Source organism: Fundulus heteroclitus, unplaced genomic scaffold, assembly GCF_011125445.2.
Source record: "Fundulus heteroclitus isolate FHET01 unplaced genomic scaffold, MU-UCD_Fhet_4.1 scaffold_42, whole genome shotgun sequence".
Classification (NCBI taxonomy): Eukaryota; Metazoa; Chordata; class Actinopteri; order Cyprinodontiformes; family Fundulidae; genus Fundulus; species Fundulus heteroclitus.
Genome location: NW_023396835.1, coordinates 2,938,728 through 2,962,900, shown reverse-complemented (window position 1 = coordinate 2,962,900; position 24,173 = coordinate 2,938,728). Strand labels below are relative to the sequence as shown.

The 24,173-nt window shown below is 41.3% G+C and overlaps 1 protein-coding gene across 2 annotated transcripts in view; it reads right to left on the bottom strand.

Moving 5' to 3' along the window:
- The window catches only part of LOC105917585 (disco-interacting protein 2 homolog C), a 253,099-nt gene that overhangs the window by 175,626 nt on the left and 53,300 nt on the right, over window positions 1-24,173 (bottom strand). The window contains exon 1 of one of the 2 annotated variants that reach the window (XM_036131249.1): window positions 2,059-2,211. The exons of the other annotated variant lie outside the window; for it this stretch is intronic. The gene's annotated coding sequence lies outside the window, so the exon portion shown is untranslated. Of the gene's footprint in view, window positions 1-2,058; window positions 2,212-24,173 lie in introns of those variants that run through there. 2 annotated transcript variants of the gene reach the window in all.

Here is a 24,173-nt window from a genome sequence, read left to right as displayed (position 1 = left end):
TAGCCCATAAACTGAACAAACCTCCTGAGATTTATTTAATCCTTTATAGAAAAGTCTTTGTTTGTAACGACAGCTTGCAGACTCCTGTAGGAGACTCTGGTCACACGGACTGCTCGTGTTGTTCTGACCCGTTCTAGTCCAGCCCGTCACGCTCTGCTACTTCCAGCCTTTTCTCAAGTTCTCAGCGACGGCTCGGCTCTGCCGTTCCTCAGTGTCTTTACTTTTACCCGCCTCTAGATGTGTTTAGAGCAAAACCTTAACAGGTAATCAATTAGGACTAAGCCTGATATTTATTTACTGGTGTTAAGAACATTGAGGTCAATACTAGTTTCCTCCTTATGACCTAAAAAAAGCCTGAGAGTTATCAGGGTTTATATTATTTGGTACCAAAGTTCCTGTAATGCCAAGCTGACACCAGGATCATTGGTCTGATCCAGGATCATTGGTCTGATCCAGGACAACAACAGGTCGCTGTACAGACCGGAGGTGGAGCTGCTGGTCCAACACAGTCAGAACCATCTGGAGCTTAAGGCGCTGAAGACTGAGGAGATGATGGAGGACCTCCGTCCCCCTCACCATGATCTGCTGTGGATCACAGCTCATTGGCAAAAAAAATAGGACCGGACCAAGCTGCAGCCAAGAACTAGGTCTGCAGAGAGGATCGTCCCTCCATCCAGAACCTTTACAGGTCTAGGGTCAAGAAGAGGGCAGCTAACTTCTCCCCCAAACCTCCTGAACACAAACTGTTTAACCCTTCACCTGCAGGTCGCCATACGTCGTGCTATTTGCTAAAACCAGCCTCCACAGAGACGGTTTCCTCCCCCCAAAGCCGTCTCTCTGAAGACTTTACAGTCAGAGTACCCAGACCAATGCCATGCTTATTGCCACCGGTCCAACCATCTCTTCCTCTTTTCTAAAAAAAAAAAAAAAACACTGTATATTTACACAAGAAAACAAATTACCACTAACTTTTAGATATTTATATTTACCATGGCTCTACAGTGAGAGCAAACAGTGGAACCTCGTCCACGTTCCACAAACCTGCCCAATAAAGCTGATTCTGGTTCTAAAAGTAGTCAAAGATCTTCATGCTAACTTCACCAGCCAGTCATGGTGACCCCAACAGAAAAAGTCCAGTTTCATCATTAAAAAAAAACACGTCCTGCCTTCAAACAGAGACCTGGAGAACGCTTAGACCACTCTCTTCTGCAGGTAAGTCAGTTAAACGCCAAATATTCCCAACAGGAAACCAAACATCCCTTTAATTAGAAAGGAATCAAGCAAATAATGGCGCTTCCTCGTATCGACAGAACCAAGGTGATATTAAGCCTGACGCGTAGAGACGTGACTCCTGCCGAGGAAATCCGCTCGTCTGACACCAGGTGTCAGCAGAAAGGACTCAGTCCGGACCGCATGCTCTCACGCGACCTTTCCCGGTTCTTATCGGCCGCTGTCGGCAGCTGGACGTGTGAAAGCAGCGAGCTGAAGGTGCCGTGTGTGTTTTCCCCCCATCTGGCCACATGCTGTCTAAATAACACGCATTAGAACTGCAGCCATGTCCCCTAACTACATACTAGACTGGTGTGACACCCACCGCGTGCTGTGTGCTCATAAATCCATTTTATATATTTTTATAGCAAAAAATATATAAAAACGATCATAATCAAAAAATATATAAAAACGACAGCAGGTGAATCATTCTTTCTCTAAAAATCAAGTTAAAGATTCTTTTATATAATTCAAATATGACCAAAGAGTTGGCAGAAATAAAAATGATTAACAGACTAAAACTGGAGAATTTCTATTAAAAAAACATGAAAAACTTTAATTTCCTTAATTAATTAACACTGAAGCCTGCTGAAAAGATTTTATCCCACAAATCCATCCACAAATGTTCCAATATTACATTTAACACACAAATACTCCGTTAAGGTTCTGTTAATGAGTTAAAACAAGCAATCAAATGCTGACTAGTTTCAGCTGCCAGAAAAGTCTCATCTTTCTTTTGCATGAATTAAAGTCAGATTCCCGCCGGCGTAAAGGTGTTTCTCTATTTACCTCGTTAACGGTGTCTCTGCCTCTCCCTGCCTGACCTCCAGACAGTCTGAAGGGCTGCCGTCTCTGCTGGGTCTCTCGCCTGAAGCCGTGAGACGCAGACCGACCGCGGCGCAATCCAAACGCCCCCGAGAAACAACAACTGCTTTGTCTCCATAATTCAGGGGAATCAATTAGAGCTGCTACATTATTTAACCGTGGCACAGTTTGCAGTGGCCGGTCCGCTCCCCCCCTGATCCAAATCTGTCACTTCACTTCGCACGGCAGCCAGGCTGACAGGGCCCTTCTGGCCAAACGCACGAGGACAAGCGCAGCAGCTGGCACGTGCGTGCACACACCTAGTGCAAAGAGATGTGTGCTGGCAGGAAGGTTTGTGCCGCTGTAGAAACGCACACGATGCCGTCAAAGCAATCCATTATGGGCCAACCCACAAAGGCAGGAGGGTCCATGAGGTTCACACAATGCACTCAGGTCGGGCCATAAAACCTTCACCGCTGACAGGTGGATCTCACCATATAAATTGTGTCAAAACGGAACACAACACGATGAAATATTACGCCATGGGGACTATTTTGATTGGATATTCTTGGCTGAGAACTGAGATTGCACAGACTCAGTCAAAAGCATTAGAAAAAGAGTTGCCTGGTCCGACAAGCCTTAATTTCAGCCACGGCGTTCAGACGGCACGGTCAATTCAATTCAATTTAATTATAGCGCCAATTCATGAAACATGTCATCTCAAGGCACTTTACAAAGTCAAGTTCAATCATATTATACAGATTGGTCAAAAAATGTCCTATATAAGGGAACCAGTTGATTGCATCAAGTCTTGAGAAGCTCCTGAAAGAGCGTAGAGCCACGTTGGACAGTCGTCTGCATTGTTTATGGTTTTTGCAGCAATCCCTCATACTGAGCATGCATGAAGCGACAGTGGAAAGAAAAACTCCCCATTAACGGGAAGGAAAACCTCCAGCAGAACCGGGCTTAGTGTGAACGCTCATCTGCCTCGACCTAAAATAAGATAATTAGACAACCTGCACTTGAAATAAGATGATGGAGATGAGTTGTTCCTATTTTAAGTGCAAAAATCTTAATCCACTGGCAGATAATCTTATTTACCCGCTAAAATCAAGGACAGATACACTAATTATAAGAAATTTTTACTTATTTTTAGTTCAGTTTTTGCAGTGTTTAAGGACATCTTTAAGAAGGCTAAAATGGGGTTGCAAGGTGTACCTAATAAAGTGGACAGTGAGAGCACGTCACGGTTAAGTTTTTATAAATAAGGCGCCTCAAAATGCATTTCTGACTCATGGTAGCAAACCAAATGTATTTTATTTAATAGGACTAATCATTTGTTGCAGGAGGAAACATTTCTAATAAAAACGACACACCATATGTGGGACTGTCAACATTCCCTGTCAGGGGAATTTAAAAACCAGCAGCTTTCAGAAGTTTTAATTTCATAAACTAGCCGTAATCATCTTACATAAAGACTGAATAAATATACAATTTTCCTTCTGTTCAGTCAAGGACAGCGTTTGTCAATATTTTACAGAATCCCTGTTCAAAGAATGTTTCTTTGGATTTCGCTTTGTTCATGTTGGCTAAATGATCATTCCTTCTTTTTACCATCCTTCCTTCTTTGTTGTGCGTCTCCAGATGGTTTTCGTCTTTTTCATTCCTCCTCTCCACCCTCGACCAGGTTTCCCCAACCTGTTTCACTCTCCTGCTGCACTTTTTACTGCATATTCCTCGTTTCTTGCTGTGTTTACTGGGTATAATGACCATTTACGGGCAACTCGCTCTCAGCTAAAATCTCTCTCATGCAAACTGACAGATTTAACTTCTGTTTTAAGATAAAAGAGTTTAGATGCAAAACTTGGTGATTTTATCAACCAGTTCCCCAAACTGTTTCTATTTTGTTGTTACAGCAAAGATATGACAGCGGAACGAACACGCTACATTTCTTTACTGGTAAAACCGTACACACTGTCAGCCTTTCTCTGATCCAGATCAAGCACATTTCTGGAAATTAAATCTTTGATTCGCACATCTAGATTGGCAAACAAAAGCAAAATAACAAAATGAGCTTTAATTGCATTGCCTTCTAGGAATGTAGAAGTCAAATTAGCATAAAACGTGTGGATAAAAACATGTTTTTGTCTAAAATAAATTACTTTTACAAGCCGGTACGCGGGAGCAACCCACTGAACCGTTAAGCCACATTAGTCAAACTGCTTGACAGTTGGAATAATTATAAATATTTATGATGTTGCCCCTAAATCTGCAGCAACTCCAAGATCAATCTGAAGGGAGGAAACACGGGTTTCCTGTGGATCAGGTGACAGGCGGCCGGTGTTGTTCAGAGGAAGCCATGAATAATGTACAGTTTCAGCCACAAGCACATGTTTCCAGTGTGCGCATCTCTATGGTAAAGAAGAAGGGCCTGGGGGGACGTTTCCTCGTACCTATACCACCGTCCTTTATTATGAACTGTTAACGGTGGATTAAAATGCAGCGTTTCTGTATGTGGTAATTAAGCGTCATAAATCCGATTTTTGTTTTAAATAAAATGTGCAGAAATTCACCAATTTGACGGTATTTTGCAAACATCTGCAGGAACTTTCACGACAAACTGTATGCGGAGATTTCCCATCTATGAAATATATGTAAATAATGTTTATTTTGTTTAAATATATGTTCACTATGGGGGGTTATTGTTATTTGGTGTTCTAGTGATTACAGCGGGGCGTTTGCACTGCAAAAACTGACCTAAAAATAAGTAAAATATTCTTAAAATGTGTGTTTTTGTCCTTGATTTGAGCAGGTAAATTATATTATCTGCCAATGGAATGAGTATTTTGACCCCTAAAATAAGATAATTTGACATACTGCACTTGAAATAAGACGATGGAGATGAGTTGTTCCTATTTTAAGTGCAAAAATCTTATTCCATTGGCAGATCATCTTCTTTACCTGCTCAAATCAAGGACAGATACACTAATTTTAAGAAAATTTTACTTATTTTTAGTTCTGTTTTTGCAGTGTGAGGCTGAAAGTTCTGTAGTTTGAATCCCAAAGCCTGCCACTCTGGGTCACTGAGCAAGACGCTTCTCCTCCAGAATGCTCCCCAGGTGCTGTAAAGCTGCCCACTGCTCCCTGAGGGACGGGTTACCTGCAGAGGACATGCCATGTCTCTCTTTCTGTGTCTCTGCTCTGTCTTCTCTAAGCCCCAGTGGGTCGAGGCAGATGAGCGTTCACACTGAGCCTGGTTCTGGTTATGCTGGAGGTTTTCCTCCCTGTTAAAGGGGAGTTTTCCTCTCCACTGTCGCTTCATGCATGCTCAGTATGTATAATCTGAGCCAATCTGTATAATCTGACTGAAGTTGACTTTGTAAAGTGCCTTGAGATGACGTGTGTCAATTGGTGCTATACACTGCAAAAAGGGAACTAAAAGTAGGTAAAATCCTCTTGAAATAAGTGTATTTTTCTATGATTTGAGCTGGTAAATCAGACTATTTGCCAATGGAATAAGATTTTTGTACTTAAAATAAAAACAATTAATCTCTATCATCTTATTTCAAGTGCAGTTTAGCTAATGATCTTATTTTAGGGTTAGAAATTCTCATTCCATTGGCAAATAATCTTATTTAGCTGCTCAAATCAAGGAAAAATATAAAAATTTTAAGAAAATTTCACTTACTTTTAGTTCCCTTTTTGCAGTGTATAAATATATAAATTAAATATAAATTGAATTGAACCTTTTCTTAATGTCATTTTTTTTATGATTTGTGTTGATTTTTATTTCACAAACAATCAGAGACTGATCCTCGGCCGGATAGTTGTATCAAGTCATTAATAAAACTATGTATTTTTTATAAAACTAAAAATGATAAATGAGCAATACTGTGGAGCAAACGGACAACCTTTAGGGAATTCTTGGTTAGGGGACAGACAGCACTGGTAACACTGTTGGCCTTGCAGCAACAGAGTCCTGGGTTCAAATCCCTGCCCTGGGTCTTTCTGCATGGAGTCTGCATGTTCTCCCTGTGCATGTGGGGGTTCTCTCCAGGTACTCTAAGATCATGACGGCTGGTTCATCCCTGAGGCGGTGCTGTGTTGCTCTGTGATGGACTGGGCACCTGTGCAGGGTGCCTCTTGCCCAGTGGCGCCGTGGCCAGGCACCAGCGCCGGCTTCTTCATCATGGAAGGCTCACATTCCTGCAGGCGAAGCCCCAGCTCATCCGTCTCCTGCTCCAGCTGCTTCAGGTGGAAACTCTTTGTTCCACTGTTTTGAACCCAAGGGCCTTTAAATATTGTGAGCTTGACAGGCCTGTTTGAAAATAAAATGGAAAATATCGGAGAAAGAAACCATTGGAACTGCCTTGTGAGTCGTCAAATGAACCAGTTTCAGTGTCAGATATTTTTGTTTTAATCCAACCGCAGCTGTCCTCTTCCTCCGTCCCCTTGTCCATCTCTAAGAGGAGGACGTTGACTGTTGCGCAACGAGACTTCAAAGTTTCTCTTGTCTGGACTTGAAGCACCTTTCTGTCTGGTCCTCTTCCTCTTCTTCTTTTATTCCGTGATTATCTGACTCCCGCACAAAGACAACACCAACACCGTCGATGCAGCTACGAGCAGAGCTGAAAACACAAGCACCGCTGGTAATTAAGTCTCGTGTCTCAAGGCTGCTCTCACCTGCTGCTTCACTAAGCACTGCTGACGCTCTCCCCCCAGGCTGACCAATACTTCATTATGGCTCGAGTGGAGAAGAATCGATAGCGCCGAGCAGAGCGAGTGGAGTCTGTGCGGCCTCCGTCCGACTCCTCTGTCAGGCATCAATCAGAGGCGGAGAGCGGGGCAGACAGAGGATCCAGAGGGAGACGGCAGAGCGGCGGAGGCCCGGAGAGGAGAGAGAGAGAGCAGCTGCTGCAGAGTGCTGATAGGAGCAGCGGGCGGCAGGCCGTTTTTCTGATGACATTAACAGGAGCCGAGTTGCACCGCAGGACGAGATATGCAGCGTGTGAAGAAGTGATGCAGAGAGCTAAAAAAGTGCCTCCATCCCTTTTATACGGTGGGGATAACGCCACACATCTGTAACAGGGTTCAAAATGGGTAAGGAAGCGACTTTTCTATACCTTAGAAGTACAAAAGATAAATATATATATAAATATATATATATATATATATATATATATATATATATATATATATATATATATATATATATATATATAGATAGATAGATAGATAGATAGATAGATAGATAGATAGATAGATAGATAGATAGATAGATAGATCTATATATAGATAGATAGATAGATATAGATATATATATATAGATATAGGTATATATATCTGTGTTTATGGCATCCACTTACAGTGTTGCAGAGAAGTTTACTTTCTGCAGCACTGCAGAAAGTAACTACAGCTAAACTAAAACTAAAACAAAAGTTGTTGTTTTGGGGGGGGTTTTGCAATAGGGAATTGCATTCACAGCTTTGAGTGTATTATGGTTTTCCTCTAATCCACACAGGGTCAATATTATGCACAAAGGCTCAAATACAGAGATGCATCCCCTCTAATATGTTGATTAAATGTCCCTTAGCAATCTACATCATGACAACACACTTTCTCAGCCATCAACAGTTGGGCTTAGAAAAACCCCTTAAACTCTTTGTTGTTGGTTTTTTTAACAACTTCCTTGTATTGAAAGATTGATTTTTATCCTCCACTTTTTGACAACACCTTAATCTGCAGTCGACTTTACTTTTGTCACATTTGTTCCATTACGGCTGACGTAATCTGACTTTTTAATGTAATCCAGAAATTACCAACAGGAATGAGGTTGGAGCTGTGGTCAGGCCATTGCAATTCAATTAAATTTTATTTATATAGTGCCAATTCATGAAACATGTCATCTCGAGGCACTTTACAAAGTCAAAATCAGTCAGATTATACAGATTGGTCAAAAATTTCCTATATAAGGAAACCACTTGATTGCTTCAAAGTCCCGACAAGCAGCATTCACTCCTGGGGAAGCGTAGAGCCACAGGAAGAGTCGTCTGCATTGTACATGGCTTTGCAGCAATCCCTCATACTGAGCAAGCATGAAGCGACAGTGGAAAGAAAAACCACCCATTAGCGGGAAGGAAAAACCTCCAGCAGAACCGGGCAAAGGCAGAGGCTTAGCGCAAAGATAAATCCACTATAAACCAGTTTCTGGATCACTGTTGTGCTGAAAAACACATTTGTGCCAAAGTTTCTACCATCAACCTGCTGAGTTTAGGTGAAGGCTTTGAGTTTGGTGGTAGATCTTCTATTAACATTTCCAGCACGGTGTGCAATGCACCAGAACCGCTGGTAGCTACACAAAACCCCAGCATGATACAGCCACTACCGTGCTTGACCACTGATGGGCTTCTCTGTTTTGTGACGCCTCCTTTTCCTTTAGTTGTAGCCAAGCAACACCGCTGCAGTCTCCTCTGACCATGAAACCTTTCTCCCAACGGCATTTTGGCTTTTCCGTGAGGAGGTTGCACATCTCAAACTGCATGCAGAAAGACCCCAGGTCGGGATTTGAACCCAGGACTTTGCTGTTGCACGGTAACAGTGCTAACGACTGCTCCTCTGTGCAGCTGAGTTAAACGTTAATTGATTTCCTAAAACATTCAGCACCACTTATTATATTTCAAAGATTTTTTTTATATTTTTCAGCAATAATAAAAGTAAATCATTATTTATTGGGAAAAAAGAATAATTCAAATGAATCTGTAAAAGCTCCAAATCAAACATGCCCCTAATTAATTTCCGCCAGGAAGTCATTAGGAACAAGGTAGTCATCAACTTCTAAAACCTTTTCTTCATTAGGGCCTATAAACATCTCCAATAATACTTCAGAGAGAACATAAAAAGCTACTAGGATCTTTTTAAATGGAAAAAAACAAGAGGAATCTTTTTAGTGGTAAGATGTTAGTGGCTAAATCCAGAAGCAATTCATTACAAGAGCGCCGTGACATTCTGAAAACTTCTAAAACCTTAAACCAAACACTCTAAAGACTCCCAGCACCTCTAAGGCCACAGAGTATAAAGATGAGAGGATTAAAGAGCAACTAAAGCTGGTATTTGTTTCCCATCTCGCATATGAGCCCAGACAAAAGTCAATCTCCTGCAGATTGGCGCATATATAGACCAACATCCCTGAGTCAACAAGCATGAAAGCAAGCGGTGACCAAACACCTGCTTCTCCTTTTGTCCCGCCAGCCGTCGGCTCACAGCACAAAGTCCGTCTCGGTCCGACAGGTTTCGGTAAAACAAGGAGCGCAGACCTGGGAAATTTGAATTCCCTCATGAGGAAAACTGGGTCACCGGAGACGGCTTCAGGAATACAGCGAGAGAAATCAGACGCAACAAGAGGAGAGAAAGAAGGACTTCAGGCAATGCAAACAAATAAATAAACCTCCTGACTTTAAAGCATTTTCTAAGATCAGTTTCTCAGCAATTAGGAGAGAAAAAGTTGTTTTATTTCCAAAAGACAGTTTGTTAAAACTATAAATACCGCCGTCACAGTCTAGGACATTATGGTAGCAAACGGTTTATAAGAAACATTTAAATGAAAATCTACAGGACCAAATAAGAAATGATCAATCAAGAGTTTAAAGCTTTAGACCAGAACAAGTTAACATTAAAAATGCATTAGATGAGCAGAGCTGTAAAAAGTAATCATGAAATCCTTTAGGTGAAGCAAAAGATTTTTAATATCAAGAAGATACGTGACGCAGCGCATTCATCAGGACTTTTATTTGCATGAATAAACAAGGAGACGTGATTAGCAGACGATTATACTCTGTTCGCTGTTTATGTGTTTCAGGATATTTTAGGTGAAATTGGTCCAATTATAGCGTTTGTGCTCAGATCTGGACTTTTCAAACTGACTCCTCGGATCAACGGGAGAGAATAAAAATAAAAAACGACAAGGAGGTACATCTACAGGAAAAAAAATCCATCTGATTCTCCTTTTTTTTTCCTGCAGCGAAGTGAAGAAAACATCGTCTGACGCTTTCACTTTCCCAAAGTATCACCTGAGGAGACACTAAGTCCTCGCAGCGTTCTCCGTCCATGAGGTTCTGTCGCATCTAATCCGTCTTAATCCAGATTAACGGCAGGTCAGGGTTTCTCTCCACAGAGGTCCTTCACTATCGCTGAGATCCTATCAATGCAACACCTCAGCTCACGGCTTTCTGCTGAAACTGTTTAAAGACGAGCCGGCGCTCTCCCCGGTAATAAAACGACGAGGACTCTCAGCTCATGAACGCAAAAAAACAGGAAATCTGAAAAGAAATGTGGTCAGACATGGAAATCCTGTTTACTTTGCTTAAATCAACCCTGGACACGGATTCAGGATAAGATTGTTTTAGACTAAAGTGATTTATCTGTTATAGCTTCATGCTTTCAGTATGTAACTTAAATGAGGACTGGGTTTGTTCTCTATTATGAGTTGAAGGTTTTTCTCTCAATTTTCATTTTTGTTGTTTTCTAAAGCAAAACTTTCAATAAAGATATTAAAAATAAATAGTTATACTATTAGTGTTATCAGGACTACTGTTTTTCCAAGCAAGGAAGTTATATAAAATGTCTCCAAATGAAGGCTGAATTATTCCCTTGAATTATTTCCCTTATAATGGAAGTTAAAGTTAATTTTGTCATATTGTAATTAATCATATATTTTGATCTTAACCAGAAAACATTGTTGTATTGAATATGGTTTAAACTAAAGAGTATTTTTTTAGTTTTGGTATCGAGTTTGACATTTTTGGATCCTGACACCGTAGTAGCAAGAGCTATTAAATGGAGGTTTTAAAAGAGAGGGTCCTCAGAAGGTTAGCAAGATTATTTAGTGCATTTAAATATAATCTGTAAGAGCAAGGATGTTAAAAAAATGTTTTTGAGATCAGTTGAGTTTTCTTCTCCTTTTACTTTTTAGTTTAGTTTTACATCGCAACTTCAATTTAATATCAAACAAAGATAACCAGAGGACGTACGAAAAGCAGTTTTCAAAATAAGATTTCATTAATCGAGGATTAAAGGCCAAATCCACCTGGTCCTGCCAATAAACGGATTTCCCCTTAAATCCAAGCGATGACTGTGGAGAAATTAGAGAAATGTATCATTTATCTGACATCAGTTCAACCTGCATCCTATTTACATCCAGATCTATGAGCATCAGTTTAATTTTACACAATATGAGTCCCAAAGATTGTTTCCCGATCCTACAGACGAGGAATATTAACATAAAAAGCTCCAAATGGATAAAAAAAGCTTATCGGCCACCAGAAGAAAACAAGGATTTCCACATGACACCAAAAGTTAGTGCCGGTATGTTTGGTACCCTCGAGCTTTAGTCTGATTATTTTTGTTAATTTCTTAGAAATGAAACATGAAATATGTTTTGTTCTAGTTTTATTGTAAAATTTAAGTAAAAATTAAAGCAATTAAAAAAGAGAAACGAACAATGAAATCCCAAACTAGCTCAGCTGTATATTTGTTGTGACTGGTTCAGGGTCCGTTTGAGCCGATGCGCTTCATGCCGGGAGAGACTCTCCCTGACAGGATATAAAACCATGTGAGCCGAGTCCAGAAGCGGCCGTTCTGTAATGGAAAAACAAGAAGCACACTTAGCTCCCTGGAGCATTAGTCCAAAGATAGCCCTGCAGCGCTGCCTTAGAGTCCAGGTGGGAAGGAAAGAAGAAGCGCTTCCACTTGGGGAGATTATGTAATTAATTCAGAAGAAGAAGAAGAAGAAGAAGAAAAATCGGCAACTTGTTGCTTTGACATTTTTGAAACTAGGGGTGGCCAATCAAATCGCTCCTAAGCAACCTAAATATTCAATTCATAGCCCCAACACAGGCAAAACTGATTATAAATAATTTTCAGTGTATTTGCCGGCTCTTTGAGTCGCTGCGATGCCACAGAGGTGTTAGAGATCTAATTGTGACGCAGGCGTATCCATGTTTCCTGTCTGGGGACAAAAACTCATCAAAGTGCAGCGAGGCAGAATATTCCTGGAGGTTTACAAGCTCCACCTTTTCCAGTAAGGCTTTACTGTCAGTAGATAGTGTTCTTGTTCATTAGAACACAGATCCAGCCTTTTTCACGCCACAGTTTTCTGGATTTTAAAGCAATCAGGCGAACAAGGATGCAACTGGGCAAATAACGAGGCCGCTCCCGCCATGATTCAAATAATGCTTGGAGGAAAGCCAACCTCTGGCTCGTCCGGCTCAACGGAGATTCAGCCAGATAAGCAGAGAGACGAGCGAAGCCCCCAGAGGGCCAGAAACAGCTCCCCCCCCCCAGGCTGGTGTCAGGGTTACACTGCTGGGGCACAGAGAAAAACTCAATCCTCACACACAAAACCTCAGACTTGAAGTGCAGAGCTTCTTCAAGGACGAAGACTCCTCTGGTCTCTGCTCCCCGGAGGTGTTCGGAGGAGAGAAACTGACCGGCCATCTCCAGAACCCCGCAGCTACAAACCGAGTCAGCCCAAAGAAACACCAGGAGCATCAGTCCACATCAGTCCGCAGCGTGAGCAGAGCCCAGAGGATCGGCTCTGACTCTGCGGATTAATTCATGAACAGGCGGCGTGAGCAGCTGGCCGGTTAAAGCGGCCTGTCAGCGATCCGCTTGTTGGTCAAACCGTCAACATGGCGGTGGAGGGGGGGGCGGCTATGCCCACTTCAGAGGGTTGTTTAAGTGGAAATCTGGTTCAGTTTCTCCATCAGAGCAGGAAAAGGCAATTTACCAGACCAAAAATATGCCTTTTAACTGAGTTTATCACATATGGTCATACATGTCTCCCGCTACAGAGATTCAGAGCGACAACAGAGGATGAAGACCCCATCAGGTCCTCCATGGATGCTGTTGTGTTGGCAGACCTTACTATATTGATTTAGTTCCAGCTGCTTTCCCCTAAGAGACTCTGATGCTCCACACTGCAAAAAGGAAACTAAAAGTTTATTGAAATGAGTCTATTTGCCATTGATTTGAGCAGCTAAACAAGATTATCTGCCAATGGAATAAGATTTTTTGCACTTAAAATAGGAACAACTAATTTCCAACATTGTATTTAAAGTGCAGGATATTTAGTTATCTTAGATATTCTGCACTTTGGTGGTCAAAATACTAATTCCATTGTTAGATAATCATATTGAACTGCTCAAACCAAATTTTATTTACTTTTAGTTTCCTTTGTGCAGTGAGACGCTCCACACTGAAATGAAATGAAATGAAATTTATTTGAACATGATACAAATATAAAAATAAAATAGTGCACAGTAACAAGAAGTGCATAAGAAAGAAGAGAAAATACAGATTTTTTTTGTTTCAGTTAACATATCATGCTCAAAATGGAGTAGGAAGAAGTGAGAACTTATAAACTCCTACCCCTAAACACTTGAGACTTTAGAGTCCTACTGTCATTAAAGAAAAAAAATCAAAATCAAAGTGGCAGTTAGAAGTAACAGTTACTAATATTTCCCTATACATTTTCCCATGTTATGCTGGTTTATCTTTCTAAACCCTTACACCAAGTTATTATCTTCAATACACACCTTATTGCTTTCTGTCCCCATGTGTGTATCTATTGAAAATTACCTCTTTGTACCTTCTTTTGAATTGTGTTAAACTATTGCTTTGTTTTAAATCTTCATGTAACTTATTCCATAACTTTACACCTTTAATTGAAATACAGAAGCTTCTCCTTGTTGTTCTAAAATTGCGGATCTTGAAGATTGAGTGACCCCTTAAGTTATACCCCCCTTCTCTTTCAGAAAACGTGCTCTGTATGTGCTCAGGTAACAACTTTTTTGATACCTTGAACATAAATTGAGCCATTTTAAATTCTACAAGCTCGTCAAATTTGAGAATTCTGGATATTATGAAGACACTGTAGTTGTTCCTGTTTTAAGTGCAAAAATCTTATTCCACAGACAGATCATTGAAATTTATCTGCTCCAATCAAAGACAAATACACTCAATTGAAGAAAAATTTACTCACTTTTGGTTTCCTTTTTGCAGTGTGGTGAAGGCCTGGGTTGAGGCGTTAGTGGGGGGGGGGATTACAGAGTCACCCTCACGCTTCTATTAATAACCCAGCATTTAGCTTGTGTTTGTTTTCACAGCCATCTTCCCCACAGGGGCTTCCAGTTGGACCAGAAGAGTTGGCAAGCTCAACAAACAACCTCACTGCAAAAGCAGAACTACTGTAAAAAATTATTTTAAATGAGCGTATGTACCCTTGATTTGAGCAGGTAAATAAGACGATCTGTCAGTGGAATAAGATTTTTGCACTTAAAATAGGAACAAGTCATCTCCGTCATCTTATTCGAAGTGCAGTTTATCTAATTATCTAATTTTAGGGGTAAAAATACTCATTCTACACTGCAAAAACCGATCTGAAAATAAGTAAAATGTTCTTAAAGTTAATGTATTTATCCTTGATTTGAGCAGGTAAATAAGATTATCTGCCTATGGAATGAGTATTATGACCCCTAAAATAAGATAGTTAGACATCCTGCACTTGAAATAAGATGATTGAGATGAATTGTTCCTATTTTAAGTGCAAAAATCTTATTCCATTGGCAAATCATCTTATTTACCTACTCAAATCAAGGACAAATACACAGATTTTAAGAACATTTTACTTATTTCTAGTTCCGTTTTTGCAGTGTATTTGGAGTTCATCTTATCTGCTGCTCAAATCAAGGACAAACACACTTATTTCTAGAACATTTTGCCTATTTTCAGTTCTATTTTTGCAGTGCTCCTCTTCCACTGAGCAAAGCATCAAACCTGGAACGGTGACACTAAGGTTTAGCAGTCAAAGGGGGATTTTATTCCTTTCCTGGCTAAATGTGTCCCTCGCGGAAAACTGCAAAGTCACCACAGCAGCGATGTGATCCGAATCACCTCTGCACTCGTACCGCAAAGTCAGGCAGGGGAGTGAACCCCACATGGGCTGACGAGGCGGGATGGGAGGAAGGGATGGAGGATGAAAGATGGAAGGAGAAGAAAGGAAGGGAGGACGGAGGGAGACTGTGACCGAGCCGACAACAGGTGGGGAGAGAAAGGAAGACGAGATATACAGAGACCAGTGGGATGAATATGAAGGAGTAAAAGCGATAAGAAAAGTAACTCAGTCTTCTTTGTTCCAGGTGTTGTTTAATCTGCTGGGAGGACGATGGGATTACAGAACAGGCTGTTTTAGGGCTGGGCAACACATCAAGACTTTAAAAATACCATGATTTTTGTTTAAAAAGAGCTATAATATGAGACTTTATGGTTTATATATCGAGATGGTCTATGTTGAGTTGTAATTATGCTTTTTATGTTTTCCAGTAGGTTGTTTATCAGCTGTTTTTTTTTCTAAATGTGCCTGTGAGACATTTGGGATGAAGCTGTTTAGACTTACTTTATGAAAAGAAAAACATGTCGAGATAAAAATCGTGGGCAATCTAAGGCACACCTGTGCACTAATCATGGAGTCTAATCAGCATCTTGATATGGTACACCTGTGGAGGGGGGGGGGGTTATCTCAGCAAAGGAGACTTGCTCCCTATCACAGATTTAGACTGGTCAGTGAATAATATTTGAGGGAAATGGTGATATTGTGTATGTGGAAAAAGTTTTAGATTTGTTGAGTTCATCTCATCAAAATGGGAGAAAAACTAAAAGTGTTGCGTTTATGTTTTTGTTGAGTGTATATTCTTATTGAATTCAGCACTAATTGACTTTTTCACTGGTCCGGGTCCACTTCCTCCTTCAGCTGCTGGTCATCAGGACCAATGCAGCCAAATCCTGGATAAACTTGGCTGAAAGCAGCTTTGTCAATAAGAGAGCAAGGCTTGCTAGAGTCACATTCACCCAGCCACACAACGCTCGCACACATACGCACCCACAGGCCGGTAACTAGAGCGGAAGAGCCAAAGGAACGACGACCTGTGAAAGCTGGAAACAAACTCACAACCTTTCCATTTCCCTGTTTTCCGGAACTTCTCCCCCCTGAGCCACAGCAGTCCAGATGAGACAGAGAGAAAGAAAGCAATTAAGAACAGAACAGAGGGAGGAAGTTCACTAAACCTGACAATAATGTTACGATTAAACCGAATTGTTCTGAATCTAATTGGCTCTGAATGTGACGATCTAAAAACTGAATTTGGACCTTCTGTTGAGTTAAAGCTGATTTAAAAGGTGACTTTGGGACACAATGCTGAACAAAAGCACGACGACAGATTCAGATCGGAGAACGGATATAATTAACTATAAATACTTTACAGCACTTTTACAGAAATCAGTTATAAAGTGGGTAAAACACGTGCTTTTACCAAGCCCTGTTGACCAGAGAGACCTTTAACCGAGCGTTTCATTGAGTAGAGTCTCAAACTGTGAGCAGCTTCAACCATCCAGGCGGATATCTATCAGGGTTCTCGGTGACAACAGATCAATGCACTCCGCTGCGTTTGTCTCTTAAACTCCATCCATCCTCGTCTCTTCGGCGGCTTAAACGCTCCGTCCTGCCGAGGGAAATAGTCGTTACGGCTCACAAAGCGGCAGCAGCAGGTCTCCCCCCATGCCGGTACGTCACATCTGATTATTCCAGGCAGCCTGAAACACGGCGTCTATGGAGCGGCGCTCTACCTCAACGAGACACGGTGACATTTCCAGCCTCGGCTGAGCGGCGCTCTGCAGCAGCAGCAGCAGCCGGGCCTGGAAACAGGCCTGGAGGAGGGGAGCAGCGGGCAGCTGGGACGGTGCTGGAGGAGGTTAATCAGCAGCTCATTAGGTAATAATGAAGATGATTAGAAAGCGCGAAGAGGAAGCCAAAACAGCTGTAATGTTGAGTCACGAATCTGGTCCAACGTTAATCTGTTTCTTGTAGCGCTGCAGGTGGAAGGGCCTGTGATTTATGTTCTCTACGGACGGTAAGGAACAACAACACATTTTCACTTTAAAGACAAAGTAAAAAAAACTAAAAACAGGTCAGCAGCTTTGTCTGAGTAAACTGAAACACTGGAGTCTATCCCAGCAGTCACTGCATGTGAGGATGTGTACACCCTGGTCAGTCTGCCGGTTCGCCACAGGCCAGCGCAGCCACAACAGAGCCTCCACCACGCACACTCCCGTGGCAGGCCAGGCTGACATGCATGGTTCTGGGCTGCAGCCCTGCACAAAACCCACAGAGGCAGCATGCAAACTCAGCCAAGAGCTTAACTCAGGATGTTTTTGCAGAGAAGCTGCTGCACTATCCGACCGCCGTTTAAATGCATACTTTTTTACTTGCAGCGTCTCAAGTGGCTCGCATTCCTAAGACAACATGAATCTCTTGAAGAAACATCTGACAAGTAGTATCCCACTGATGCAGCACATCTTTCTGCTCTCCACCTCAATAACCAGCAGCTGATTGGTCCAGTTAAACAGGATATCAACGTTATTGTCCTACAGGTAGAAAGCAGAATGGGGAGCTTTGGCCACCATCTGAAGGAGCTTTGGGCACGTTCAGAGGAACACCACCAAGCCTCTGGTTTAGATATGTGGATGACACATTTGTCAATATCCAGTTAAAAGAAGTGGAAGCTTTCACAAGACACATCAACTCAGTGGACAACGACATCAAGTTTACCAGAGAGGATGCCAAAAGACAACAAGCTACCTTTTCTGGACTGTTTGGTGAACATGGAAGGAGATGGAAACCTCAACATTGAAGTGTATAGCGGGAAAAAAGTTCAGTTGTTTAGTTTTTTTTTACTTTTTTTGAATGACCATGACCTGGATGACTGATTTTGTGCACATTAAAAGGTTCATTACCAGAACTTAACCAGAACCTATATGGTTCCTTTATGAACTTACAGGTTACTTTTCTTGAAATTTTTTAAGTGTTTCTGGTAACTACGATGTATAATAAAGGAATTTGTAAACCAAGGCTTTCTGGAATTTAATACATCCTGTAAGCTTCGTAAGGTAGCCAGTAAGTTTGTTAAGTTCTGGAGAGTTAATAGTATGTTCAAACCAAGTTACACAAAGTAACCCATATGGTACAGAAAGTAACCTAAACATTCTATGAATGTAAGAATTAAGCTTGATCAAAGCAACATTTAGGTCAAACGGTGATTTCCCAAAAACTTTATATTTAGGTACATTTCAAAAAGCAACCTATAAATTAGCTCCATGTTTTGGAAAATAGCCTTTAAATACCAGAAGCTAACACACTTGTTCTTGTGAAAGTAACTTAAACGTTCCAGAAAGGAACCTCTAAGTTCAGTGAGAGTAACCTGCAAGATTTTAAAATTAACCCTTCAGGGTCTTTAAAGTAAAACGTAAGTTTTGTGAAGCTGTGACTTCTGGAAAGTAACTTCTAATCTCCAGAATGTAACCAATGAGCTTCAGCTAATTGAGAAACTAACCTCTTAGTTCTGGAAAAACGTCTGGAAGATGGTCATAAGTTCCTGAAAGTTACCCGTAGTCTCTTGAAAGTAACATGTAAGTTCTAGTAAGTAAACAGCGAGTTAGGAGAAAGGAACCATTGAGATTCTGTGAAGGTATCACATCCTTCCAGTTATTTTACCAACCTGACACACATCCAAACCATTTCCACAGAAGAAGTGGGTTATAAGCTGTCAGGGGGCTTTTTAAAATGCATTAGCACTGAACTCTGAAACGGGGAAAGATTAAGACAAACATCCTGAAACAAAAGCACAACTGCTGAGGACAAAGCCTGCCGTTCATCCAGCCATCACCAGGAGCCATGATTGGAAAATCACCCCAAATGTTAAATTAAATCAAGGACTAACAAACCAAATTATGGAGGTTAACGGCCTCAACAGCTCCAGCTAAACTCAATCAGAGGAGATCGTGTGTGAGCAGAACAATCAGGGGTTGTCTGCTTGTTCTATTGATCAGATGAATGATTCTATACATTTCCCAACCAGCCATTAAAGTCAGATCTGCATTTCTTTTACACTTAATTAACCTGAAACCTGTCACTGGGTAAAACAGGAGAAAGTTGTTTTTTGTCCACACCAGTCCTTCTGCTGCGTCCTCATTTTAAGCCTATTTCTAATAGAAATCAGTTGTAAAATTCTGGCGTACCAGCAACAAAGAGACAAGATAGTTGAAGCGTGCAGATTCACACTCAGGTAAAAATGTAAAAAAACATAAAGTAAAAATAGGGGACTATAACATTAGATTAGATTAGATTAGATTAGACGATTAGATTAGATTAAACTTTATTGTCATAAAGAGAAAGTAAGGGCATAGAGGAAAAAAATAGATGTGCAGGTATTTAAAATATCGTCCTCAGAATAAAAGAAATGTGCAACTGATTGTGATGGTTTCAAAACATGTTTATAAAGTTGTGCATAAACCGATTGTTTACCTGGAACAGAAAAGTGTGCAAAAACAGCAGGGATGTAAAAACTGATTGAATTTGTTGGGAGCAGTGAAGTCTAACAGAAGCTGGGAGGAAGGATCTGCGATTACGCTCCTATGAGCATCTAGGATGCAGCCGTCTGTCGGTGAAGGAGCTCTGCAGCTCAGCAACAGCTCCATGCAAGCAGCGTTGTCATTTATCCCTTATAGGCCCGTTTACACTACACTTTTTTAACCGAGCCGAGCCGAGACCAGTCTGAGCTTGGATCAGTTAACCAAGCCGAGACGACCGTTTACACACCACACTATCCTGGTTCCTTGGTTGCTCCTCGCCTCCTAGTGACGATCTGCGGTACTGCTGCTCTCTGGGATTGAAGACTGGACCGAGCAAATCAAAATGGCGGCGCCCGTAACATTCAGGATGTTATGGTTAGACAGAGTCGGCTTTTGGGACGTGGATAAAACAAACGAACGTCTATTAAGGATTTACAGACGCAGGAAACAACGACAGACACTGAGGTTCATCACACTGCTAAGCAGAATCATCTCTGGAAACCGTGTGGCACGGTAAGGAAGCTAGTATTATTATGAATATCTGAAATTTGTCTGAATGGAGTGTGAATCGGTACGTGCAGCCAGACACGGCGGAAAAATCGAGGACAGTCAGCTGACTGTAAGGGATGACGCGGTCTGCTCATGCGCTCTTCATCAGAAAACCGGGATAAAAAAAAAAAAACAGGCCGAGACCTACTAGGGAACTGGTCTGCAGTTAGCGCGGTCCGGTTATGTTTAGCTCGGTTCAGTTCAGTCTGCTGACCGTTTACACACAAGAGTTATCTCGGTTACCGAGCTCGGACTGGTCTCGGCTCGGTTAAAAAAGTGTAGTGTAAACGGGCCTTATGTGTCCCATCGCCTGCTCTGGGTCCAAGGGGCATCCTGGTCCACCTCTGTCCTTTCTGATGAGATTATCTAACTGCTTCCTCTCAGTTGCCACCACAAAGTAAAAGAAGGTCTTCAGTAGCACTCCTTGAACTCCATAAGACCTCAACCTCCTCAGCAGGTACGGTCTGTGTTGACCCTTCCTGTGAATTTTGTTCAGGTGAACACCCAGGTACTAACAAAAGTCCCCTGTCTCAGCATCAGGCTGTTCACCTGTGTCATTCTGGTTGGTCTGCACCTGTAGAAACCCATCAGTACAGTGGAGGCATCGTGAATTTTCCACTGTTCAATCCTTTCCAGGACCGACAAAACCAACAGGAGTTGAAAAGACCCACAGAAAGACAGCCTCCTCCGTGCCAGCTCAAAGTTATTTTGGCTCATCCCTTCAGATGGAAACCTAAAATATGCATGAATCACAAGCTAAAGACACTTCCACAGGCCTCTGAGTCTGTTTCATGTAATCTCACTTCACCCCAGTGAGAGCTGAAGGTAAAACAACACTCCCAGGGAAACACGCTCCGATCAAGTTCAACATCTGCAACATTTTACAGCCTGATGGTGCATAAATTATACAAGCCGACCGCTTCTTTCCCAATCCACTGACATTTTGGGAGTAAATGTATTCTGGCAGATTTCTCTGGAACCAAAAAAAACAACAACAACATAAAACAGCACTCAGTCTGCTCAGGGTGTCAAAGGTGAAACAAAAGGTCGGCTCTCAGGGATCTACCCTTTCTGGTCTAAAAGAAGACCAAAGAGCTCCGCAATAAAACAACAGGTGAGGCTCATAAACACCAATTAGTGACACTTTAAGGAACAAACACACACAACTTGGAAGGAAATGCAACGGCATCAAAACCAATTTAAGAAACTGGATCATTTATTGAATCGATGCTGGTGAAGATTCTCAGTCATCCAGGTCATGGTCATTCCAACAAAAAAAAGTAAAAAACAAAGCAACTGGACTTGTTTTCCGTAGTTGAAGATGTTTCGCTTCCTCTCCCGGAAGCTTTCTCAATTCAAAAAGTCTGGAGTGATGTGGAGTAACAAGCTTTATACCATTGCCCAACAATTATCTAAGCCATTGCAAGGCCTTTGTTTGGCTATGGTATAAAGCTTGTTACTCCACATTACTCCAGACTTTTTGAATTGAGAAAGCTTCCGGGATTGGAAGCGAAACGTCTTCAACTACGGAAAACAAGTCCAGTTGCTTTGTTTTTTACTTTTTTTTGGAATATTTAATCGATCTGATTTTTTTTCTTCAATCACAGACAAGATGATTTGGCATTAAACAGTTCAGAAAATCATGGGTCATGATCTGGAATCAATGGTTCCACAACCGTCCATGACTGAATACGACGACCAATGCCGCTGTTGGCATTGTCCTAAGTTTTCTAGAAATATGCAACTTGAGTCCTACTGAGACAGACGTCTTATAAACATGCGCTCCAAAAGAATGCTCAGACTCAGACTCAGACATACTTTAATGATCCCAGGGGGAAATTACTTAATAGACTATGATGAAGTCGTCAGGAGATTTAGGAGATCGAACAGCACAGGGGGTTTGGGAGCAGCACCTATCACCCCTTTTTGACCCATCGTTTAGTCTCCATGTTAACCAAGCACCATTTCTGCTTGAGATCTGAACCCAGATTTGCACCACTGCATCAGGGCAGGACCACCGACATTTCATCTGGGCAGCGGGATGCTAGCTGCTAGCACCGCTAGTATATCCCGCTTGGTCTGGAAAACACTACAACATTGACAACATTCAAAGATCTGAAACAGGTTATTTATATTCTCAACCTATCATGGTACACGCCAGCAAATCTTACCAAGGAGAACGGTTAAACCAGGGGTACCCAACTCCAGGCCTCCACAGTTACTGTGCTGCAGCTTTTTAACGCACATCTGGTCCAACAGGCCTGAACCAACGAGTGGCTCTTCACTAGACGTCTGCAGCACGCCTGGTGAAGCTGAGGACACATTAGGGCTGGACGATATAGAAAAAAGCGTATTGATAAAACAGAACTCATATTGATCGATATCGATAATTATCTACAAATTCAAAACGTAGATTTTAAGTGCTTAGTGACCTATTTTTAGATAAAGACACAAACACTGAATTCAAACTTAACCCTTTATTTAACCAACTTTGCACCAAAACTGCAAGTTTTTAAAAAGAACGTGTGCTCCCTGAACTCTTTGAAGGGGACGAAGTGTTCCTGGGTCTGTGTTTGTGATTGGTTGGGAGCATGTAATGACTGTAATATTAACTAACAAGGCTAGAAAATTACAGAGTGTTTCTTTGCTGAGCTAACGAGCCTTTACCTGCAGCAGCAAGAGTAGCTTGGCTTGTGGTTGTGTTTTCGTCGTCGCTCGTAACAGAGTGACGACGAATCTGATTGGTTTATTTGGCCCGTCTATCACCAAAATAGGCCAATCAGCTAACCAGTATTTTCGCCCCTTCCCAAAATTATTTCAACGGAAGGTTTCCAGATGGATATGCGGAGCAAATCTATCTGGCGGAGTCAGGTAAGGCTAGAATGCAAAAGGAAGGAAAACTGTTATTCTATTGACCGTTTTTGTATCATCGATATACGTCGAACGATATATATTGTTATTGAATCATCGTCCAGTCTTAGGACATATTTCAGCTTTATTTCAGCAGGGATGCAGGTAGAAGTTGGGAGGACTGGAGATGGAGACATCCAGGTTAAAATATCTCAGACTCAGAAACACCATTGCCACCTAAAAATATCACATAATTGTTTCCGTATTACACATGTTTCTAAATCTGACTTTGCAGGAACACCAGAACGTGCCGCATATCATTCATTAAAGCAACAAGAAACCAAAATGGAAAAAAGGGAAAGTTTACATGTGTGAACAGTGACCTATAAATAATAAGCTGTGGTCCAGAGAAGCAGCAGAGCGGTAGTTATCGCTGTGGCTAAATAAACCTTCAACAGGTGGTCGTCTTTTTCCTGAAAAGCAGCAGTGGGTGTGTTTAACAAAACTTAACGGACTGAGGAAATAACAGCGACGCAGATTTACTTTTTCTGTATTTTTACTGATGTGGTTACTTTCCATTTACCTGCAGGTGCTCCCATTGTGTTTCCTGCAAAGACAACTACACCTTGTTGCATCAATCCATAAATGTTTGTCTCCAGCTCAGTTTTATAGTCAAACCAAAGCTTTTACTAGCATGTTAAACAAGTCACAACCTCAACTATATAACACACTTAAGCTTAACAATTATGGTTATAAACATTTCTCTTTTTATCTACTTTACTGCAACTATATTGGTGTTATTCATGTGTGTGAAATAAAGTTTCCAGCTACAGTAAAAATGAAGTTTGTGCATTCAGATCTGATGCAACAGATGTTTTACTTTTTAAATTGTACACATTTCCTTGTATTTCTGTTCAATCAGTGTTTATATCCTTATTACACTTGTCAATCAGTCTATCACTGAAAATATGCTGGATTTGACCATGTATGGGGATTTTCCTCTAATTTTCACAATTGTCATCCATCAGGTTGATGGTTTAGAAAAAGGTTAAAACATTAAATGACCTGATTGTTAAATTACAAAATACTCAAAAAACAAAACTTAAATAAACATTCAGTATGAAAGTATCCCTAAAGGTTTGATTGGTTACTAATCACTGTTTTGCCCTTTTCCTACATGAGATCTTACAACAACCTCCTATAGTTGGAACGTTTAGTTTAGTTTTGTTTTCATACTGGTTAAA